Genomic DNA, 14,166 nt, shown 5'->3' on the forward strand with positions numbered 1-14,166 from the left:
GCAGGGGGCAGGGTGGGAGGGTAGGGCGGGGTGGGGTGGGGGAATGGGGAGGAGGGGTGGGATGGTGGACGAGGGATAAGGGTGAGGGTCAGTGTCTGTGGAGAAAGGGGTTCCGTTAGAATTTTCGCTCTGGGGCATGAGGGATCTGCGGGGTAAGGCGCACAGAGCCGTGAGGAGGCGCCGTAAGGCCTGCGGCCAGGGCGCCCGAGTCCAGGCCCGGGTCCACGGGTGGTCGCACCTGGACCCGGGGAGCAGAGGGGCACAGATGCTGCGAGAAAAATTGTGGGTGCCCTGGAACGGGCTCATTGTGATCGGGAAGAGAATGGAGCTCCTGGATAGAAATACACAAAAGCCTAGGATGTGCGACCCAAAGCTGAACTCTGAGTACTGGGGACGAGAAGATGTGGAAAAAATGGTCTTGAAAGCGAAGTCAGGCCAAAGTCAGGAAAGGATGGATGTGAAGCTACTGCACAGTGTAGCAAGTGCATTATGGGCTTCAGCAGGTTTGGGGGAAAACAGCCCAAAGGAGATGGGGGGAAAGCAAGAAATTAGAGACAAAATAGGCGTTGAATCCGAGAGTGCAGGGACTACAGCAGGGTCTAGGAGGGGGTCTGGTTTTAAAGAGAGGTTGAAATTTACTGGGGTGGGGACCAGAGGAGAGGACTTGAGATCCAGACCACATACACGAGGGCAGAATGAGGAGGAGCTGAGGTCAAGTGGAGAGAAGCTGAGTGGAGAGAAGCTGAGTGGAGAGAAACTGAGGTCAAGTGGAGAGAAGTTGAGGTCAAGTGGAGAGCAGCTGAGTGGAGAGAAGTTGAGGTCAAGTGGAGAGCAGCTGAGTGGAGAGAAGCTGAGATCGAGTGGAGAAAAGCTGAGGTCAAGTAGAGAAAAGCTGAGGTCAAGTGGAGAGAAGCTGACATCAAGTGGTGAGAAGCTGAGTCTGAGTGAAGAGAACCTGAGGTCAAGTGGAGAGAAGGGGGGATCCAGGGGAGAGAAGCTGAGAAGTAGTGGAGAGGATTTGAGATCCACTGGAGATAAACTGCAGTCAAGTGCAGAGAAGCTAGAGGGTTCAGGAATGGAGAGCATAACTGAAGAGACAACTGAAAGAATGGTAGAAGTTACTGGTGATGAAAAATGGATTAAAGTTCCTGGTGCTGAGATGGAAAATCCTTTTGAAAAGGTGGAAGGAAGTGATGAAGAGCTAGAAGGGACTGAGGAAGCAGTGGGAGTTGAGGATGTCTTGGGTGGAGTGAATGATATTGCTGATGAATCTGTTTCTATGGAAGAGAAAGAGGTTATAGATGAAGGTAATGGTGAATGAGGCAGATGAAGGACTGAAGCTAATGAAGGAAAGAGAGGCAGATAGAGGGTGTTGCAAGTCAAGGAGGAGAAATTAGAGCCAAGCAGAGCATTATTGACCCTGAAGAGGTAAATATGAGAGAGGTAAGGAGAGCATGGGGATGAAGAATTTGCAAGGATGAAGGTGGAGGCTAGGGCCAAAGGAAATGAAGAAGAATGAGAAGGAGGGAAATGGGAACATTTTGAGGAGATAGAAAGGATCTGATAATGTGTTGCTATGTCGAGGAAAGGTGGAGATTTTTTTCTTGGAGAAGAGCTGTGACTGAAGGGCTTGTTGGGAAATGTTTGAGAAATGGATTTGGGAGGGGCTAGAGGATTTAGTTTAATGTGTGGTTGGTTTATAAGTTAGAGAAGAATGCATAGTGAGAAAAATGGGGAATTACAGCAGGATAAAGGGTAGATAATGAAGGTTGTGAAGGAAGATGCAAGCTGGAGCGAGGAAAGAAAACTTCTGAGAGGATCCTGAAGAGGAATGAGGGGCTCCAAAGTGACACAAGCAAGAGAAAAGAAAGAAGTGAAGAAAAAAGGTAAGAAGTCAAATCCCATCATAATGATTATGTTTGTTGGGTTTTAAAGTTATTTCCTTTACTCTCTCTGTACGCCCCTCTCCCATGTAAGCCAATTTTACAATCGAATGGGACAGGCCTCTCGCGGGGCCCTATACATCTGGACCAAGGCCATCCTCATGGATCTATCCTCTAACTAGCCTCCAAATATAGCTGGAATAATGCTGGGCTCGCTTCACCATGATCACCATTTCCTTGGGTTTCCCTCACCTCCACACATCAAATTTGAGTTGCTCAGACTTGATATGAAGTTACCTCAACTGTTTGTGTTATTACTGTTTCCATCTTTGACTTGGTTATTCATCTAATCACGTGGACTTTTCCCCTTGTGTCAGTCTCCTTAGGGGCTTTCTCCTATGACTTCCATATGCCATCCATCATCTACTCTCATCCCAGGGAAGAGAGAAGACTCCCTGAGTGCCTACTGTCAAGACATCAACGTCAAAACTTAGGCTCTTAGATCCTGTTTGTCTCTTCGATAGGGATATAGGAGGTGGAAAAAAGCAGCCATGGATAGTTTGGATGAAAGAAATATTTCACCCTTTTCCCTCCATATACCTTTTTTTGGGAGGGGAGAGAGAGTGGCGGTGGGGGGCAGAGGGAGAGGGAGAGAATCTTAAGCAGGCTTCACACCCAGTGTGGAGCCCATTGCAGTGCTCGATCTCACTACCCTGAGATCATGACTTGAGCTGAAACCGACAGTCAGACACTCAACCGACCAAGCCACCCAGGCGCCCCTCCCCCATGTACTTTTTAAAGTCTATAATATTGGGGCGCCTGGGTGGCTCAGTCAGTTAAGTGTCTGCCTTCAGCTCGGGTCATGATCCCAGGCTCCTGGGATGGAGCCCCACGTCGGGCTCTCTACTCAGTGGGGAGCCTGCTTCTTCCTCTCCCTCTGTAGCTCTCCCCATTTGTGCTCTCTCTCTCTGTCAAATAAATAAATCTTAAAAAAAAAAAGTCTGTAATATTTCTGAGGAGTAGAAACTTCATCATATCACAAATATCATGACACAGATTTATAATAGGCTCATGTTTTTTAGTTGTTTTATACATACCCTTTGCTGATTTTCCCCAAAGCCTCCAAAAGATCTGTAAACCCCATGCCATATTTTTTGTTCATGTAGTCAGACCTAATGATAATTCACCAATTTCATTTTTTCCCTGGCAATTTCCTTCTTTGAGTCCTTTATCCTCTGGGTCTGATGTAGAGTGGCTGCGTTCTAGGTTTGCCCCATTGCTGCTTTCCTGGGCTTCTTAACGCGTCTTTCTGTTTCTTTGTGTTGGATCTCCTACTGCCTGGATCTTAGATCTTCTCCCTCTTTCTTGTTTTACAGCCTCATTTTGGCCAACCACATCATCTAATAGCTTCCAAAGAAAGAGATCATGGGAGGTGAACTTTGTGACAGCTTATCTGCCTGAAAATATTGATTCTTCTCTCATATTTGATGGATTTATTGCAAGTCGAAGAGGATAAATTAGAGCCAAGCATAACATTATTGACGTTGAAGGGGTAAATATGAGACAGGAAGGGAGAGCATCTGAGTCTGCGAGGAGGGAATGGGGATGAAGAGCTACGAGGCTCGAGGTTGGAAATATTTTTCCCTTAGAATTGTAAAGGCAGGGGCGCCATGGTGGCTAAGTCGGTTAAGAGTCTGCCTTTGGCTCAGGTCATGATCCCAGGGTCCTGGGATCGAGCCCCGCTTTGGGCTCTCTGCTCAGCAGGGAGCCTGCTTCTCCCTCTCCCTCTGCCTGCCTCTCTGCCTACTTGTGCTCTCTCTCTCTGTCAAATAAAATCTTAAAAAAAAAAAAAGAATTGTAAAGGCATTGCCCCACTCTTTTCTAACTTCTGAGTGTTGCTGTTTATAATTGCAGTTTTGTTCTTAAAAAAATTTTTTTATTCTGTGGATATGACCTATATAAATTACCTGTTTTCTACTACTCTAATGGCTCACCCTGCCCTCTCCTTCTGTTTTCTTTCTCTTTTTTAAGATTCTTTTTTTTCTTTTTTAAAGATTTTATTTATCCATTCATGAGAGACAGAGACAGAGGGAGAAGCAGGCTCCCCGTAGAGCAGGGAGCCCGATGCGGGACTCGATCCCAGGACCCTGGGATCATGACCTGAGTCAAAGGCAGACGCTTAACTGACTGAGCCACCCAGGCGTCCCTCTCCTTCTATTTTCTATGGTTCTACTACAGGACATTGGAGCCTGAGTTAGAGCTCTTATCTTTTTTCTACTTTTGTCCTTTTTTTTATTCTACTCTCTGGACAATTTCATTAATTTTATCTTGTTATCCTTTCTATTGAGTTTTTTTTTTTTTAATTTCAACTCTTGTTCATTGATTGCTTCTTTTTTTTTTTGCTTCTTTTTTTTTTTTTTATATAGCACCTCTGTTTTTTGTTTTGTGTACATGTTCTCTTAGATCTCCAAGGAAGAATTTTTCTGTTTTTAAGTGTTCTGCTTTTCATATTATTTCCTCTGAATTCTCCTCCCCCTTTGCTGGTGTGTGTGTATGTGTGTGTGTTGGAGGTTTTCCTAAAATATTTGATCTTACTCTGTGTGCACAGATGGGGCTTGTTAATTGATGGTCTTCATTCTTTATTGTTTTATATTGTATTTATCCTTTTATTTTCATCTTGATGGGGTTTGGAGATAAACACATGTATGTGTTCAATCTGCCATGTTTGACAAAAAGTCTCCTCCATTACATTTTGATTGTTTTTAATTGAATTCTTAAGTGTAACCCTGATTTTCATCTTGAAGGTAACTTGTTATTTCCTTTATGAATTTTCCTGTGTGAAAGTGACTAGCACAATGAACAAATAAACCTCAGTGTACAGCAAACTCTACATCAGTTATTATAAACATGCTGTAATTGCTCTCATCTTTGAAAAAGCACAAAACCTCTCTTGACTCCACATTCCCCTCTAGCTACTGCCCCATTTTTCTTGCTCCCTGTGGTAGGCACAAAAGTGGCCCTCCAAAGATATACTCACTTCCTAGTCCCAGGAACCTCTACATATTACATCATATGGCAGAAGAGTGAATATTACCTTACATGGCAAAAGATGTGATTAAGTTAAAGATCTTGAGAGGAAGAGCTTATTCTGGATGATCTGGGTGAGCCCTAAATGCTATCACAAGTGTCCTTATAGGAGAGAGACAAAGGAGATCAGACACCCAGAAGAGGAGGAGGCCATTTAACCCCAGAGACAGACTGCAGTGATTTGGCCACAAGTCAAGCAGTGTCAGGAGCTACCAGAGGTTGAAAGGGCAAATAATGGATTCTTCCCTAGAGCCTCTGTAGGACATGTGCACAGCCTTTGCCAATACCTTGATTTTGGACTTTTGGCCTCCAGAATTTTATCCTCCAGAGAGAATAAATTTCTGTTTTTTAAGCCATGCAGTTTGTGGTAATTTGTTACAACAGCTCTAGGAAACGAATACATTCCCTTTACAGCAGAATTCCTCCCAAAAGTAGTCTATGCTTACTTTTTCTGATCTTCTCCATTCCTTTTTACCCAACTTTTTATATTGGGCATTTAAAAATATACAGAAAAATTGAAAGTTTAGAGCAGTTAACAAATATTCTTTACCTAGATTCAGCAGCTGATAAGTTTGCCCTATTTGCTTTGTTTGTAAATACTTCAGCACATATCTCCTAAGAATTAAGACATTCTCCTCCATATCCATAATACCTAAGTAAATTAAAATTATTTTAATTTAATAAATTAAAAATTAAGAATAATTTCCTAGGGGCACCTGGGTGGCTCAGTCAGTTAAGCGTCTGCCTTCGACTCAGGTCATGGTCCCAGGGTCCTGGGATCGAGCCCCACGTTGCGCTCCCTGCTCAGCGGGGAGCCTGCTTCTCCCTCTGCCACTCCCCCTGCTTGTGCTCTCTCTTTCTCTCTGTCAAATAAATAAATAAAATCTTTTTAAAAAGGAAAATTCCCTAATATCATTTAATATTCAATATATATTACAATTTCCTTCCATGTCCCCAGAAGATCTTTTATAACCTTTTTCCTTGGCCCAGCATCTCATCAGGGCTCATATGTTGAATGTGCGTGTTAATTCTTTTTAATTTACATTAATCTCCTCTAATTCTGTTTTTAACAAGCTTGACTTTTTTAAAGAATTCAAGCCTATTTGCTTATAGATGTCCAGCATTTTTTATTTATCTGACTGTGTCTAGATGGTGTCATTTAGTTCATTCTTCTAACCACTGTAGTTTTTATGTACTGGGAGTTGGAGCTGTAGGTCCTGGTTTCTTTCTCTGTAGCACTTATCACCTTCTGACTCCAAGTTTCCCTTCTGTCATTGTTTATTATCTTTCACCTTTAGAATGGAAGTTCCGTGAGGGAATCAATGTGTGCCTGTTGGGTTACCTATTCTAGTCTGCTGTCTAACCAACTCATAGTAGGCACTCAGCATGTATTTGTGGTATGAATTAAAGTCACATTCAGTGATTTTACCTGTGTCAATACTATTTAACATCTAATAAGAAATTGCTGTAATAATTTACCCTGTTCCTTAGAATATCTCACATTTTTTAAAGCCTCAAATGCCTGAAAATGTCTTTATTCCATACTTGAGGTTTGTCTAGGTATAGAATTTTCCCTCAGAAGTTTGAAGGCATGGCCCTTTGTTTTCTCCCTTCACGCGTGGCCATTGAGAGTCCACATCCATTTTTATGCTTGAGCCGTTGCACTCAACCAGGTGACCTGTGTATGTAGTCTGCCTTCTTCTCCCCCTCTCTGTTATTTTTGCTTATTTATTGGTCTGAAGTTTATAGCTTGCTCTCTCTTCCATGCTCTAGGAACTCTGATCCCACAGTTGGACAATAAAGTAGAGATACTGGGTGTGGGCAGAATTGTAAAGATAAGCCACAGAAGGCTCAAACCTGGTAGTAGGATCTTTCTGGCAAGTGATGATAGCTAACAATTACTGAATTCTTATAATAATCTGAATACTTTCATAGGTAACATGCTAAGCACTTTTTACATGCTCTCTATCATTCAATCCTTCCAACAGCTCTCTGGGACAGGAACTATTACTGTGTCAGCTCTACCAGCTAGAAACTGCCAGGGCCATGCCCTGAGCCCAGGCAGCCTGATCCCAGAGCTGTACTGGAAACCACTTTGATGAACTGCCCACTCTGTTCATATTAGAAAAGCCCCACTACTCAGTTACCAGCCTGCCAAAGCCAGGCCTGCAATCCTGCCTAGGGGGTGGGGAATGAGGCTGGGTAACAACCCTTCCATTTATTCAGTGAAGCTTGTTGAATGAGTGCTTCAGTGGCAAGTTTTTAAGAACATAAATGCCAAAAAGCAATGATGTTTATTTTCTTTCCCAGATCTCTGCCTTCCCAAGATCATCTACTCTTAGCCTCCTTTGGTGAATCTCAGAGCACTGAGAAATTGTTGCCTCTTTGATAGGAGGCTTACACAGGCATGAGATCAAGACAGCTGTGTGGGTCTCTCAGATGGCACTGCACAGCATATAAATCATGAACCAAATAACCAGACTCGTTCTTTGGCTGGATTACATGTTCTCCTGGGATACCAGAATCGTTCCACTGAGGCCACAGAAAGAAGTAGTGAAGATCAAGACACCACGACAAATCGCAGCCACCTTGTAAGTGCAGATATTTTCAATCATCTAGGTAGCTAGAACTTTGTATATGTGATATCCTTTTTTACTAAAATTAATCAAAGTGAACACATTTGAGGGAATTGAGGGCTCCTGAGTGATTTTATGTATCTCCAGTATCCTAGTCTTTCTTTGGATATTCCCAAAGATCCCTGTTTCTTGCAACAGGATGTGTTAAAAACGACATTATTGTTTGGCTTTTGTCAAATGCCCCCTTCGCTAGTCCCATTAATTCATTCAGGAAACACCAAACACTTATATGTGCCAGTTGGGAATGCAACAAATGTGTAGGACCAGGTTCTTGCCCTTGGCCTCCTATCTCGTGTTGAGACAGACATCTCTACAGGTAGATGTCTGTGCATTGTGAGGTTAGGAGGGTGCTATGTACTAAGTGTGGTAGAACTGCAGAAAAGGGAGGGCCTGGCCATGAGGCTGGTTAGGGGGGCAATCAGAGAAGGCTTCCTCATGTTTTTGACCACTTGGGGCTGGACTAGTGAGAAGAATGCTGAGAAGGGGTCAGCACTGGATGAGGAGAGGGCAAACAAACATTCTCAGCGGAAAGAAGAAGATTGCTGACCATGACCAGGGACTGCATAGCTCACTCAGGAGAGGGCAAGAGCAGTAGTTTGGGACAGCTGGAGCAGAGAGAGTATTATAGAGACTGGCAGAATGTGAGCTTGGGAGAGCCTGGGGATAGCCTTGAATGCAGGATTAAGGAAGTTAGCCTTTGCTCTCTAGGTGACAAGGAGAATGACACCACGAAATCTTCACTTTACATAGTTTACCAAGCTGAGAGGTGGAATCAAGTGGGTACAGCATGAGGGTGGGTCAGAGTGGGGTGCTGAGTAGGTGCTCAGTAAAGCAGGAGATGTGATCATTAATTAGATCATTATAATGAACAGTTCAAGATAAAGAGGTCAAGGCTATGAACTAAGGCAGAGAAAGTGGGGGCAAATACCAGAGGATAGATTGGAGAAGGTTCCAGAAGTCTGAGTAAACAGGATTGCTAATTAATTGTGAATAGATGGAGGCGCCAGGCTTACAGATAACAATAGCTGACATGTGTCATCCAGGGCTTACTCTGTAGTTAGGCACTTTGCGTGCAGTATCTTTTTTAATCATAGTAGCCCTATGAGAGGGGTTGTATTATTTTCTGCATTTTATAGGAGCGGGAGTTGGAGCCTGGAGTGGTCAATCAAAGTGACAAGGCAGGTATATAGTGTGGTAGTAGTTAGGATTCGAACCCAAGGGAGTCAGCACCCTTAGCTACTACACAGTAGCGTCAGCAGCTGACTGGATTTGGGTACCAAGTGATTGGGAAGTGAAGTGACCACCTCAGGAAGCAGTTAATGAGTGACAGATGAGGGCCTGGAACCCACTGGAACCAGTTCTTGTCCCCCACCCCCCACCCCGAGTTCACAAACAGGCTGCTGGGCACCACATCAGGTCATAGCCATGTTGTGTTTGGTTTATAGAATATTTTTTAAAAAGTTTTTGGAACTAACTGCTAACATTAAAAAAATTGAGAGATTCACATTAAAACCTGCTGGATTATCTTGAAAAGTGAGAAGATCTGGCCATACTGGGCCCATATAGCAGCAACCTTTGCTGCCTCTTCTGTGTTTCCTTCAGCTAGGGCCTGTGCCCCCCAGTTGGCCAGAGCCCACCAGCCTGGGATCCATGCCCACCTCTGCAGGTACCTGAGTTTGCATCTCTCCACCACAAGCTGGTCCAGTTTGATACTAGGCTGTGTCTGTGCATTTAATCCTGTGTCAAGCCCAGGCTTCCACTGATGGTTAAATACTCTTTTCGAACTTTAGGGAATATAAGATAAAAACAGCAACATGTTTTGTGTTGTTTGTTTTTTTCCCTTCATACTGTGGGAACTGAGAAAAAAATAACTGCTGCTCACACTTGAGCGCCCACAAGAGGAGGGTGACATACAGGTCACGCAGGGCGAAGGTGAATGGTCGTAGTTCCCAAAGCCAGCAGCAGGTAAAAGGAAATGTCAATCATACCACGGGAAACGGCAGACGTAATGGGAGCTTTACAAATCATGCTGTGACTTCTTTCTGTTTAATTTGTTCCGTAATTAATTATTTGCTTGAATTTTGAACTGTGTACTTTAGACGTATTATAAGGAAGCTTTGGGGGAAAATATGCACGCACGTATACATGCCTGTGGGGTGTGGGTGGGCCATAGCTTACATTCCATCGCTTGGAATTCTCTGCAATTTCAAAATGTTATTTTCTAAGTTTAATGATTTATCACAGATTTGAAAACATGTTTCTGTACAATTAAGTTAACATGCGAGTCACAGGATGGCAAACAGGTATTTTTCCGTATTAAATATTTTGTGACGTCTAAGATGTAATAGTCCCCATGGCAGTGGTCAGGTCGGACAAATGACGGGTTTTATGCTTGTGTGTTTGTCTGCAGTTTGTAAACTACACTTAGAGACACAGGTTCAAACAGGTGCAAGAAATAGAGCTGACATCGGAGCTTCAGGAGTTTTGACTCCTAATCGGTGTTCTTTGTGGGACACCGGAAAAATTGTCCTCATGCCCGCCGCCCGTTCAGGAACTGGGGGAAAGCAGCTGCTGATGAGCTGCATGAATTTCTCAGAGGCCTCCAGGCACCATTCTCGGGTGGCCAGTGGGTCTCAGAGGTTCACTGTCCATCTCGAAAGGGTCATCTGTGCTATCAGATCACAATGACCCAACTCTCAATAGGCCAGCCCTGCAGGCTTTTCCCTGGGAGCTAGACATCCCCATACAAGGCTCCTACTGCAGATCAACTCAGTCTCTGGAGCCATTTGTACACAGTTAACGCCGGACTCACGAGGCCACACTGCTGCTCCTTGGACTTTGACCCCTGCCCAGCACATTCTCCTTCCTCCTTCCCCTCCCCCTCAGAGACTCCCCGCCCCTGATATACACACCCAGGGTGGGACCCCAGCATGTGTTGCAGCCAGTTCTTCAGTTCTTGTCCGTACCACTCAGAAACCATGGTTTCTTATTGATATCATATAGACAAGTGCCCGATACTAGGTACTTAGCACCGTGCTGACCGCCGGGGATACAACAGACAGGTGCCCTTGCTCCTGGGGACAAGATCAGCATGCAGGGATTCATTCGCGAACCAGGTGGCACTTTGTTTCAGTACTAAAACAAGTGGTATTTTGTCTCAGTCGCATTATAATTTCATTTTTGTAGCGTGGCCTAAAAAACCTAGGCTCCCCCCAAAAATGAGCCAAGTGCATGGTAAAATTCGACTTATTCATTCATTTAACAAATATTTAGTAAGCACCTATTATTAGCCAGATGTCAGGACTATAAGAGAGGACAAAACTGTCAAATACCCCTATTCTCTTGGAGCTTACGCTATCACAGAAGGAGACTGAAAAATTGTGTCAATATGTAATCTGAGCTGAGAATTTTGAAGAAAAACCAAGCAGGGTGAGGGAGAGAGAATGACCCGAGGCAGGGGTGGGGGGCCTGATCTTTGAGGTAGGGTGGCTAGGAAGGCCTTTCTGATGAGGTGACTCCAAGCAGGGCCCAGCAGGAGATGAGGGAGAAGCAGCAGTTTGGAGGAAGTCCTTCCCGGTGCGGGGTGGGGGGGTGGCCACAGGGTCAGATCCTCCAAGTGGCCAGTGGCCTGGCCTGTTTGAGAAAGAAGAAGTCACCAGCTGAACTCCTGGACTCCACCGTTTCCTTGTCTGCAGGCCTGTGGGCTTGTTGGGAGGAACGGATGAAATCATTTATAGAAATATTTATGTCCACCATCAAGCACTGTGTAAAAGTTGTCCTCTTTGTGTTGACTTTGTCAAGTTTTTGTAGAGTGTCTAAACCATCAGGATTATAATTATTATATTACAGCTCTGCCCTTTCCTTTTTTTTATTACTGTGGTGAAATTCACATAACATACAATTATCTGTTTTAAAGTGTATACTCCAGTGGCCATCTAGTGCATTCACACTCTTATGCAACTACCACCTCGGTCTAGTTTCAAACTTTTTTATCATCCCACTCTTAAGTTTTTCATATTAGTTTATGTCACCAGTCTTGAAAAAAGGTCCCCCCCGCCCCCATATCTGACTTTGTCCTTTCTCTGACTGGCCTCCATCAGTTCCTATGACTCATCCATGTGTTTATTCAACAGATATCTAGCATCTACTATGCAGTAGGTACTATGCTAGGTAGGTACTGAGGTCACAACAGTGACAAAGGACACACAGGTCCTTGCATTTAGGGGACTCATAATCTAGTGGGGATTTAGACACTGAATATATAATTACCAGAAAATTAATTTAAATTAGATCAATGCTTGGGACGCCTGGGTGGCTCAGTGGGTTAAACGTCTGCCTTCAGGGGCGCCTAGGTGGCTCAGTCATTAAGCGTCTGCCTTCAGCTCAGATCATGATCCCAGGGTCCTGGGATCGAGCCCCGCATCAGGCTCTCTGCTCTATGGAAAGCCTGCTTCTCCCTCTCCACTCTCCCTACTTGTGTTCCCTCTCTCGCTGTGTCTCTCTCTGTCAAAGAAATAAATAAAATCTTAAAAAATAAATAAAATAAAGTAAAAATAAACGTCTGCCTTCAGCTCAGGTCATGATCCCAGGTTCCTGTGATCAAGTCCCGCATCGGGCTCCTTGTTCAGTGGGGAGCCTCTTTCTCCCTCTGCCTGCCGCTCCCCCTGTTTGTGCTCTCTCTCTCTCTCTGACAAATAAATAAATACATCTTTTAAAAAAAGAAAAATAAATTAGATCAATGCTTATATGAAAAAAATGCTTTGAAAATTGTGTTTAAAACATTTGTGGAATTGGGCACCTGGGTGGCTCAATTGGTTAAGCGACTGCCTTCGGCTCAGGTCATGATCCTGGAGACCCTGGATCGAGTCCCGCATCGGGCTCCCTGCTCGGCAGGGAGCCTGCTTCTCCCTCTGACCCTCCCCCCTCTCATGTGCTCTCTCTCTCTCATTCTCTCTGTCTCAAATAAATAAATAAAATCTTTAAAAAAAAAAAGAAACATTTGTGGAATTATTTTTTATTTTTTTAAAGATTTTATTATTTGAGAGAGAGTGTGTGTGAGAGGAAGCAGGGGGACAAGCAGACTCCCCACTGAGCTTGGAGCCCAATGTGGGGCTCGATCTCAGGACCCTGAGATCATGACCTGAAATCAAGAGTCGGACGCTTAACTGACTGAGCCCACCCAGGCTCCCCAGTATTTGTGGACTTATTAAAGCTACCAGCAACGAGATACCACTAGCTAGTAAAGCTTAGGCTAACACGACCGTATTGTTTTTATAATTGTGTCAGAGACACTGGAAAGAAAGATCACCTCAGGGAAGTGACCTGGATTATGTTAGGGCAGAGAGCGGGAAGGCAGGCTCAAGTAAAAGCAGTGGTACTTCATTCATCTCCTCCTGATAGCAGTCTGTGCAGGTCTGCCCGGACAGCTCGTGTTAGCGCTGCGCCCATTTTATAGATGTGGAAACGGAGACCTTGCCTCATGCCACCTGGTGGGGATTTTATTTCGCTTTAGCCCTCTGTCTGGTAAAGCTGAGAAGCATTTTGCCCCATAGGGGTCAGTGATGCACCTGGTTGGAAGAAGACTTGCAGGGCTGGTCCGCCTCCACCCAGCCCACTTGGTGTGCTCCAGCCTTCCAGGAGAGGGCACTGCTAGGCTGGCCTGGGAGCCGCCTCACCCGACCTCCTGGGTCCCGGCCTCCTGCGGCCCCGCCCCCCCTCCCCCGGACTCCTGACCCAGCCAGCTCTCAGCACCCTCCGGCCTTTCTTGCACACTGATGCGTGCATCTGTGTTTTCCTGGATGATTGTTTCTTAATCACGCTGTGGAATAACAAATCATGGCTGGGAACCCAAGTTACCTCAAGTGACGAGCCTAGTGATCACCAAAACCTAGGTACAGGCCCCGGGGAAAAGAGCCACAGAAACTGCTAGCGCGGTCCTCGCAGCCACGTGGTCCGGCGGTGGCCTGGCGGGGCCAACACTGCACGTCTGTCATGTCAGCGCGCTTGCTGGGTTTCTTTAGGCAAGGTGACCTGGCAGCATTCCCACCCCACCCACAGCTAGTTTCGCTTTCCCAATGTTGTTAAAAAGTGCCTCCTAACTGAAGTAGGGTGGTTGAACAGGTTCCAACATTTTACTTAATTTTTTAACATGGCCATTTAAGCTGGCTTCCTTCAAGTGGGTCCCTTTCGCGGCTTCTCAGAGAGATGCGCACAACTGTCCTCTTTGGCATTTGTCCAGAGTCCAGGTTCTGGTAGCTTTGGGGCTGTGGTTTAATTTTAACCATAAAAACTCCTTTCAGAATAATTACTTTTTTTAATCTGGAAAGAGCCAGTTTGATAGAGAGCAGTAACACCTCCTGCCCCAGGAACGAGTAGACCCAGTTATGTTCATTTACTGCTGATCCCTCTCTTTTTAAAAGGGGAGACTGTCTGCCTTCAGCTCAGGTTGTGGTCCCGGGGTCCTGGGATCGAGCCCCACGTTGGGCTCCCGGCTCAGCGGGAAGCCTGCTTCTCCCTCTCCCACTCCCCTTGCTTGTGTTCCCTCTCTCGCTGTCTTTCTG

At 45.0% G+C, this 14,166-nt stretch overlaps 1 protein-coding gene across 3 annotated transcripts in view; it reads left to right on the forward strand.

Moving 5' to 3' along the window:
- The first annotated feature begins 1,031 nt into the window (after positions 1-1,031).
- Positions 1,032-14,166, forward strand: part of LOC118526364 (uncharacterized) — a 37,546-nt gene continuing 24,411 nt past the window's right edge. For all 3 annotated transcript variants that reach the window (XR_013442267.1, XR_013442268.1, XM_078057774.1), the window contains exons 1-4: positions 1,032-1,886; positions 3,260-3,435; positions 7,281-7,561; positions 9,397-9,571. The gene's annotated coding sequence lies outside the window, so the exon portion shown is untranslated. The remainder of the gene's footprint in view (positions 1,887-3,259; positions 3,436-7,280; positions 7,562-9,396; positions 9,572-14,166) is intronic.

Source organism: Halichoerus grypus, chromosome 11 (genome assembly GCF_964656455.1).
Source record: "Halichoerus grypus chromosome 11, mHalGry1.hap1.1, whole genome shotgun sequence".
In the NCBI taxonomy this organism is placed as follows: Eukaryota; Metazoa; Chordata; class Mammalia; order Carnivora; family Phocidae; genus Halichoerus; species Halichoerus grypus.